A 9846-nucleotide genomic window follows, 5' to 3' on the forward strand; every position below is an offset into this window, starting at 1 on the left:
TCCTGTGCTCTGTGCTTCTAAGGGCATAGTTATTTCCCCACTATTCGCAAGTTTTTTAAAAATAAAAAAAAAGTAAAAAAAAATAAAAAATTTAAAAAAAAAAAAATATATAATAATTATAACCAAATTTGCAAAACCAATCCAGCATTATAATTTATAAGTCCATTGGTACTGCAATATTACCAAGTTCACACATTCTGCAGTATCAGTCCAGTGGTGCTGTGTCCTGTGCTCTGTCCTGCTGAGTTCCGTAGTGCTGCTGGGTCCTGTGCCGTGTCCTGTTCAGTCCAGTGGTGCTGTGTCCTGTGCTCTGTGCTTCTAAGGGCATAGTTATTTCCCCACTATTCGCAAGTTTTTTAAAAATAAAAAAAAAGTAAAAAAAAATAAAAAATTTAAAAAAAAAAAAATATATAATAATTATAACCAAATTTGCAAAACCAATCCAGCATTATAATTTATAAGTCCATTGGTACTGCAATATTACCAAGTTCACACATTCTGCAGTATCAGTCCAGTGGTGCTGTGTCCTGTGCTCTGTCCTGCTGAGTTCCGTAGTGCTGCTGGGTCCTGTGCCGTGTCCTGTTCAGTCCAGTGGTGCTGTGTCCTGTGCTCTGTGCTTCTAAGGGCATAGTTATTTCCCCACTATTCCCAAGTTTTTTAAAAATAAAAAAAAAGTAAAAAAAAATAAAAAATTTAAAAAAAAAAAAATATATAATAATTATAACCAAATTTGCAAAACCAATCCAGCAGTATAAGTCCATTGGTACTGCAATATTACCAAGTTCACACATTCTGCAGTATCTTGTGCTACATATAATGGAGACCAAAAATTTGGAGGATAAAGTAGGGAAAGATCAAGACCCACTTCCTCCTAATGCTGAAGCTGCTGCCACTAGTCATGACATAGACGATGAAATGCCATCAACGTCGTCTTCCAAGCCCGATGCCCAATCTCGTAGTACCGGGCATGTAAAATCCAAAAAGCCCAAGTTAAGAAAAAGTAGCAAAAAGAGAAACTTAAAATCATCTGAGGAGAAACGTAAAGTTGCCAATATGCCATTTACGACACGGAGTGGCAAGGAACGGCTTAGGCCCTGGCCCGTGTTCATGACTAGTGGTTCAGCTTCACCCACGGATCTTAGCCCTCCTCCTCCTCCCCCCACCTACAAAAAATTAAAGAGAGTTATGCTGTCAGCAACAAAACAGCAAACAACTCTGCCTTCTAAAGAGAAATTATCACAAATCCCCAAGGCGAGTCCAAGGGTGTTGGTGGTTGTCAAGCCTGACCTTCCCATCACTGTACGGGAAGAGGTGGCTCGGGAGGAGCCTATTGATGATGTAGCTGGCGCTGTGGAGGAACTTGATGATGAGGATGGTGATGTGGTTATTGTAAATGAGGCACCAGGGGGGGAAACAGCTGATGTCCATGGGATGAAAAAGCCCATCGTCATGCCTGGTCAGAAGACCAAAAAATGCACCTCTTCGGTCTGGAGTTATTTTTATCCAAATCCAGACAACCAATGTATGGCAATATGTAGCTTATGTAAAGCTCAAATAAGCAGGGGTAAGGATCTTGCCCACCTAGGAACATCCTCCCTTATACGTCACCTGAATAACCTTCATAGTTCAGTGGTTAGTTCAGGAACTGGGGCTAGGACCCTCATCGGTACAGGGACACCTAAATCCCGTGGTCCAGTTGGATACACACCAGCAACACCCTCCTCGTCAACTTCCTCCACAATCTCCATCAGATTCAGTCCTGCAGCCCAAGTCAGCAGCCAGACTGAGTCCTCCTCAATACGGGATTCATCCGAGGAATCCTGCAGCGGTACGCCTACTACTGCCACTGCTGCTGTTGCTGCTGTTAGTCGGTCATCTTCCCAGAGGGGAAGTCGTAAGACCGCTAAGTCTTTCACAAAACAATTGACCGTCCAACAGTCGTTTGCCATGACCACCAAATACGATAGTAGTCACCCTATTGCAAAGCGTATAACTGCGGCTGTAACTGCAATGTTGGTGTTAGACGTGCGCCCGGTGTCCGCCATCAGTGGAGTGGGATTTAGAGGGTTGATGGAGGTATTGTGTCCCCGGTACCAAATCCCCTCGAGATTCCACTTCACTAGGCAGGCGATACCAAAAATGTACAGAGTAGTACGATCAAGTGTCCTCAGTGCTCTTAAAAATGCGGTTGTACCCACTGTCCACTTAACCACGGACATGTGGACAAGTGGTTCTGGGCAAACGAAGGACTATATGACTGTGACAGCCCACTGGGTAGATGCATCCCCTTCCGCAGCAACAGCAACAGCTGCATCAGTAGCAGCATCTACAAAATGGCTGCTCATGCAAAGGCAGGCAACATTGTGCATTACAGGCTTTAATAAGAGGCACAACGCTGACAACATATTAGAGAAAATGAGGGAAATTATCTCCCAGTGGCTTACCCCACTTAGACTCTCATGGGGATTTGTGGTGTCAGACAATGCCAGTAACATTGTGCGGGCATTAAATATGGGCAATTTCCAGCACGTCCCATGTTTTGCCCACACCATTAATTTGGTGGTGCAGCATTACCTCAAGAGTGACAGGGGTGTGCAGGAGATGCTTGCGGTGGCGCGCAAAATTGCTGGACACTTTCGGCATTCAGCCAGTGCCTACCGCAGACTAGAGGCACATCAAAAAAGCATGAACCTGCCCTGCCATCACCTCAAACAAGAGGTTGTGACGCGCTGGAACTCCACCCTCTATATGCTGCAGAGGATGGAGGAGCAGCAAAAGGCCATTCAGGCCTACACAGCCACCTACGACATAGGCAAAGGAGTGGGGATGCGCCTCAGTCAAGCGCAGTGGAGACTGATTTCCGTGTTGTGCAAGGTTCTGCAGCCATTTGAACTTGCCACACGAGAAGTCAGTTCCGACACTGCCAGCTTGAGTCAGGTCATTCCCCTGATCAGGCTGTTGCAGAAGCAGCTGGAGAAAGTGAGGGAGGAGCTGGTAAGCCATTGCGATTACACCAAGCATGTAGCTCTTGTGGATGTAGCCCTTCGTACGCTTTGCCAGGATCCGAGGGTGGTCACTCTTTTAAAGTCAGAGGAATACATTCTGGCCACCGTGCTCGATCCTCGGTTTAAAGCGTATGTTGTGTCTCTGTTTCCGGCGGACACAAGTCTACAGCGGTGCAAAGACCTGCTGGTCAGGAGATTGTCCTCTGAAGAGGACCGTGACATGCCAACAGCTCCACCCTCATTTTCTTCCACATCTATGGCTGCGAGGAAAAAGCTCAGTTTTCCCAAAAGAGGCACTGGCGGGGATGCTGATAACATCTGGTCCGGACTGAAGGACCTGCCAACCATTGCAGACATGTCTACTCTCGCTGCATTGGATGCTGTCACAATAGAAAAAATTGTGGATGATTACTTTGCTGACACCATCCAAGTAGACATGTCAGACAGTCCATATTGTTACTGGCAGGAAAAAAAGGCAGTTTGGAAGCCCCTGTACAAACTGGCTCTATTTTACCTGAGTTGTCCCCCCTCCAGTGTGTACTCGGAAAGAGTTTTTAGTGCAGCGGGGAACCTGGTCAGTGAGCGGCGAAGGAGGTTGCTTCCTCACAACGTTGAAAAAATGATGTTTATAAAAATGAATAATCAATTCCTCAATGAAGTACAGCACTGCCCTCCAGATACTACAGAGGGACCTGTGGTTGTGGAGTCCAGCGGGGACGAATTGATAATGTGTGATGAGGAGGAAGTACACACTGTAGGGGGAGAGGAATCAGAGGTTGAGGATGAGGACGACATCTTGCCTCAGTAGAGCCTGTTTAGTCTGTACAGGGAGAGATGAATAGCTTTTTTGGTGTGGGGGCCCAAACAAACCAATCATTTCAGCCAAAGTTGTTTGGTAGGCCCTGTCGCTGAAATGATTGGTTTGTTAAAGTGTGCATGTCCTATTTCAACAACATAAGGGTGGGTGTGAGGGCCCAAGGACAATTCCATCTTGGAACTTTTTTTTTTGCATTATATGACCAAGCAACAGTCGTTTGCCATGTTCAAAAAGTAAAACCAAATGTAAAAAAATTCAAGAAATTAAACCAAAAGTAAAATGCCGTGTCATAATTTAAAACAAGAGGTATTGACGTGCTCTAAAACTACTGTATTGTTGTTTATATTTTATAAACACTACACTTGAAAGCTTGAGTCTTTCAATAGAAAAGTAACTGTCCATTGCACGAATATTTGCAACAGGGACAATTTTAGGGTTAAGAAAGTCAACTAATAATAACACTTCGACGCTGTGTGTCTTTATAAACACTACACTTGGAAGTTGGAGGAGGTATTGTGGCCCCGGCACCAAATTTACTACCGGGGCCACTCCACTGTGCAGTCCATATTTAGGTGTATCAGATATTAAACAACGGTGACAGTTGATGCCCAATTTTTTAATTATATTGTGGCCTCGGTACCAAATTGTGTACCGGGGCCACCACACTACGCAGTCAAGATACTTGTTTGGTGGAATTCAGACCAGTTGAGGGTTTTATTATTATATTGTGTGGACCACTCTATCTATACCACACTACAACTCTATACCACTCTATTTCCTACTTTAATTCTATTTCATACTTTAATTCTATTTCCTACTTTAATTCTATTACTAATTAATTACCATAAAGAGGAACAAAATAAACCAATTTTAGCAAAAGTATAATATGACTTAGACTTACAAACACTACACTTTAAAGATCGTGCCTTTAAATGAAAAAGTCAGTCTTCATTGCACGACTATGTGCAACAGGGACATTTTTTTGGGTTTACAAAGTCAAACAATAACACTTCGACCCTGTCTGTCTGGGGTCTCTCAATGACGAATTGTCTGTACCATGTTTGGAGGAGGTATTGTGGCCCCGGTATCAAATTGGGTACCGGGGCCACCCCACTATGCAGTCCAGATACTTGTTTGGTGGAATTCAGACACGTGGAGGGTTTTTTAATTATATTGTGGCCTCGGTACCAAATTGTGTACCGGGGCCACCACACTACGCAGTCAAGATAGATAGATGCGTATTGCGTATCATAGATAAAGTACATTCAGTGGTGTGGGGCAAATTGAAAAATATTCAAAATGCACTGACATTATCAAAAACAAGAGGTTGTCACACGCTAAAACTCCAACATGTATATGATGGAGAGGATGGAGGAGCAGCCGTATGTGTAGTGTAATGCAGATCTGTTGAAGGTTTTTTATATATTTTATTGTGGTGCCCAGTGCCCACTCCTCTACGCAGTCCAGGTACAATTATTGGTGCGAATCATAAAAGTTCAGGGTTTTTAATATATTGTGGTGACCCACTCCTCTACGCAGTCCAGGTACAATTATTGGTGCGAATCATAAAAGTTCAGGGTTTTTAAGATATTGTGGTGACCCACTCCTCTACGCAGTCCAGGTACAATTATTGGTGCGAATCATACAAGTTCAGGGTTTTTAATATATTGTGGTGACCCACTCCTCTACGCAGTCCAGGTACATTTATTGGTGCCATTCATAAAAGTTCAGTGTTTTTAATATATATTGTGGTGACCCACTCCTCTACGCAGTCCAGGTACATTTATTGGTGCGAATCATAAAAGTTCAGGGTTTTTAAGATATTATGGTGACCCACTCCTCTACGCAGTCCAGGTACAATTATTGGTGCGAATCATAAAAGTTCAGGGTTTTTAATATATATTGTGGTGACCCACTCCTCTACGCAGTCCAGGTACAATTATTGGTGCGAATCATAAAAGTTCAGGGTTTTTAAGATATTGTGGTGACCCACTCCTCTACACAGTCCAGGTACAATTATTGGTGCGAATCATAAAAGTTCAGGGTTTTTAAGATATTGTGGTGACCCACTCCTCTACGCAGTCCAGGTACAATTATTGGTGCGAATCATAAAAGTTCAGGGTTTTTAAGATATTGTGGTGACCCACTCCTCTACGCAGTCCAGGTACAATTATTGGTGCGAATCATAAAAGTTCAGGGTTTTTAAGATATTGTGGTGACCCACTCCTCTACGCAGTCCAGGTACAATTATTGGTGCGAATCATAAAAGTTCAGGGTTTTTAATATATTGTGGTGACCCACTCCTCTACGCAGTCCAGGTACAATTATTGGTGCGAATCATAAAAGTTCAGGGTTTTTAAGATATTGTGGTGACCCACTCCTCTACGCAGTCCAGGTACAATTATTGGTGCGAATCATAAAAGTTCAGGGTTTTTAAGATATTGTGGTGACCCACTCCTCTACGCAGTCCAGGTACAATTATTGGTGCGAATCATAAAAGTTCAGGGTTTTTAAGATATTGTGGTGACCCACTCCTCTACACAGTCCAGGTACAATTATTGGTGCGAATCATAAAAGTTCAGGGTTTTTAAGATATTGTGGTGACCCACTCCTCTACGCAGTCCAGGTACAATTATTGGTGCGAATCATAAAAGTTCAGGGTTTTTAAGATATTGTGGTGACCCACTCCTCTACGCAGTCCAGGTACAATTATTGGTGCGAATCATAAAAGTTCAGGGTTTTTAAGATATTGTGGTGACCCACTCCTCTACGCAGTCCAGGTACATTTATTGGTGCGAATCATAAAAGTTCAGGGTTTTTAAGATATTGTGGTGACCCACTCCTCTACGCAGTCCAGGTACAATTATTGGTGCGAATCATAAAAGTTCAGGGTTTTTAATATATTGTGGTGACCCACTCCTCTACGCAGTCCAGGTACAATTATTGGTGCGAATCATAAAAGTTCAGGGTTTTTAAGATATTGTGGTGACCCACTCCTCTACGCAGTCCAGGTACAATTATTGGTGCGAATCATAAAAGTTCAGGGTTTTTAATATATATTGTGGTGACCCACTCCTCTACGCAGTCCAGGTACAATTATTGGTGCGAATCATAAAAGTTCAGGGTTTATAATATATTGTGGTGACCCACTCCTCTACGCAGTCCAGAAAGATACCTTGTTGCAACGTTTTGGACTAATAACTATATTGTGAGGTGTTCAGAATACACTGTAAATTAGTGGAAATGCTTGTTATTGAATGTTATTGAGGTTAATAATAGCCTAGGAGTGAAAATAAGCCCAAAAACTTGATTTTTAAACTTTTTATGTTTTTTTCAAAAAAAATCCGAATCCAATACCTTAAATCCGAACCGAGACCTTTCGTCAAGTGTTTTGCGAGACAAATCCGAACCTCAAAAATAACGAAAATCCGGATCCAAAACACAAAACACGAGACCTCAAAAGTCGCCGGTGCACATCCCTAGTTAATAGTAGGATTGGTTGGTGTTATGGTCAAGGTCACACTTTTTTTTTGACAAATCCTTAAAACCAGCCCAGATGTCTGTTGTGGTCTGCCACCTGCGTCATCCCTGCTTGTGTTTGGAAAGTGCAAATTGGTGCCACAACCTCACGTGCCAGAACTGCTGCCTCTGGTGCAGGACTTACACAATCAACCGCATCATCATCAGCGCCCTCGTCGGATACCCAAATCTCCCCCACATCCTCTTCTAAAGACAAAGTGTCATCCTCACTTGGTGTATCACCGGCTACACTCGGGCTGTTCAGGCACACATCAGCAGAACTGCTGAAAGGGCCCTTCTTTATGGGTACACTAACAAAATGCTCATGATTAGACATCCCACTGTTGGATGGACTCTCCACAGGGATTGGTGTCATTTGTGATTCAGAGCAAACATTATCCTCTAATGCCTTACTGTTATCTTGCAGCTCGGCTTTGACGCGTAACAGTAGTTGTGCACCACTTGTAAGCTCAGTAACATTTTTGGATCTGCCACTAATAGACAAAGGTGAAGGCCTCATTCTCTCTTTGCCACAGCGTGTATAGAATGGCATGTTCGCAATTTTTTTTTTATCGGCACTTAACTTTTCCGCAGTTACACTTCTTTTGTGCTTCAACACGGTAAACTTTTTTTGGGTGTGTGTTTTTTTGACTGATTTCAAAGCACGGTGTAGTTTGACATTGCCTTGCCCAGATGACGTAATGGGAACACTACCATCAGGATTGGTGACAGAACCTGGTTGCTCATTCTGCTCATATGTGGACTGCTTTGAATCCATTCTGAGCCCAACGCACTTGTAGTGCTACAAATTATTTTAGATACTGCTGACAAATATGACTTTTGACAGCCAGAAATATTAATGCAAAAGAATGGGGGACACCCCAAAAGCACTTGGAGTGCTAAATATTAATTTTTTAGTCTGCGGGAAAATAGTACTTTTGACAGCCAGAAATATTAATGTAAAAGAATGGGGGACACCACAAAAGCACTTGGGAGTGCTAAAAATTATTTTTCATATTGCTGACAAACAGGACTTTTGACAGCCGGAAATATTAATGCAAAAGAATGGGGGACACCCCAAAAGCACTTAGAGTGCTAAATATTATTTTTTTAGTCTGCTGAAAAATAGTACTTTTGACAGCCAGAAATATTAATGCAAAAGAATATGGGACACCCCAAAGCACTTGTAGTGCCAAATATTGAAAAAAAAGACTCCCTTATCCTCCTCTCTTCTCTATCAATTGTTATCAGAATTGTAATCCGAATTGTAATCAATCAGAATTGTTATCAGAATTGTATTCTCTGTCCCTGCTCTAATCAGCCTGTGACTATACCCTGCTCTCTCCCTCTGTCAAATGGCAATGGATTGCTGTGGAGGCAGGTATTTATAATTTTCAAATATCGCGAGAACCGAGCCCCGAGATCCGATGACGTCACGATGACGTTCAGCCTCGACTTGGAATCCGAGCGGGCGGGAGAGTACCGAGCCTGCTCGACTCGGTACTCGGATAGGCAAAGTTCGGGTGGGTTCGGTTCTCGGGGAACCGAGCCCGCCCATCTCTATTCTTAACATGGTTATAGGACTCATAACATATCTTAGCTAATAATAGCTGATATACTTTATTTCTAAATTCCCCAACTGATAATGAAGAGATTTCCAAACAGTTTTATTCATTTGTCTGCAGCTTTTCGGAAAAAAAAACACCTTTAAATGTACCATCCCCTCTGTACCACTAAAACCTCATACCCACTGATATCGAGAAAATAGAGAGATGGAGTGTCCGGCGGCCAGGAATGACGTGACTGTTAAAAATCGGCAGTATTGTTAGTGCTGTTAAAGGGGATTGTCCCTTTAACAGCACTAACAATACTGTCCAAAACTGACATGTTCTCCTCCTGGACTACTGGGAAATATAGGTAACCTTGGAAACGAGGAGACAGAGTAAAGCGCTTCAAAATGCTATCCTCATATTTCACCATATCATATATGGAGGTGCATGATACAGGTTAGGTACGTTAGGTCCGTTGAGATTAGAGCGTCACTGATTACAGCGATGTAAATATATCAAAGACTATGAGACGGACATGAAAAAAATATAGACTTACCATGAGAGTGACACGGAACATTTCCGACGCGAGTGCTATAAACTGCGACTACTGAAAATCCTGACAATTGAAATTGACGTCACATAAAAGGGCGATACTGAGTTTCCCGTTGCTAAAGCGGTAATGGCAGGACCTGGCATCTTACCCTAATGTGAATAGTAACTGTAATTCTAATCCTAACTCTAACACTAACCCCGACACTAATCCTAAACATAATCCTTAGTTTGTATTATCCATGCACTGGGTCCTGGCATTGCCACTTTAAAAGTAGAGAACTCAGTATCGCCAATTTATGTGACATCAATTTTAACCACCGGGATTTTCTGTAATCACAATTGATAGCAGCCGCATCAGAAATACTGTGTGTCACTTTCATGATAAGTCTATATTTTTTCATGT

This window comes from Mixophyes fleayi, chromosome 11 (genome assembly GCF_038048845.1).
Source record: "Mixophyes fleayi isolate aMixFle1 chromosome 11, aMixFle1.hap1, whole genome shotgun sequence".
NCBI classification, from domain to species: Eukaryota; Metazoa; Chordata; class Amphibia; order Anura; family Limnodynastidae; genus Mixophyes; species Mixophyes fleayi.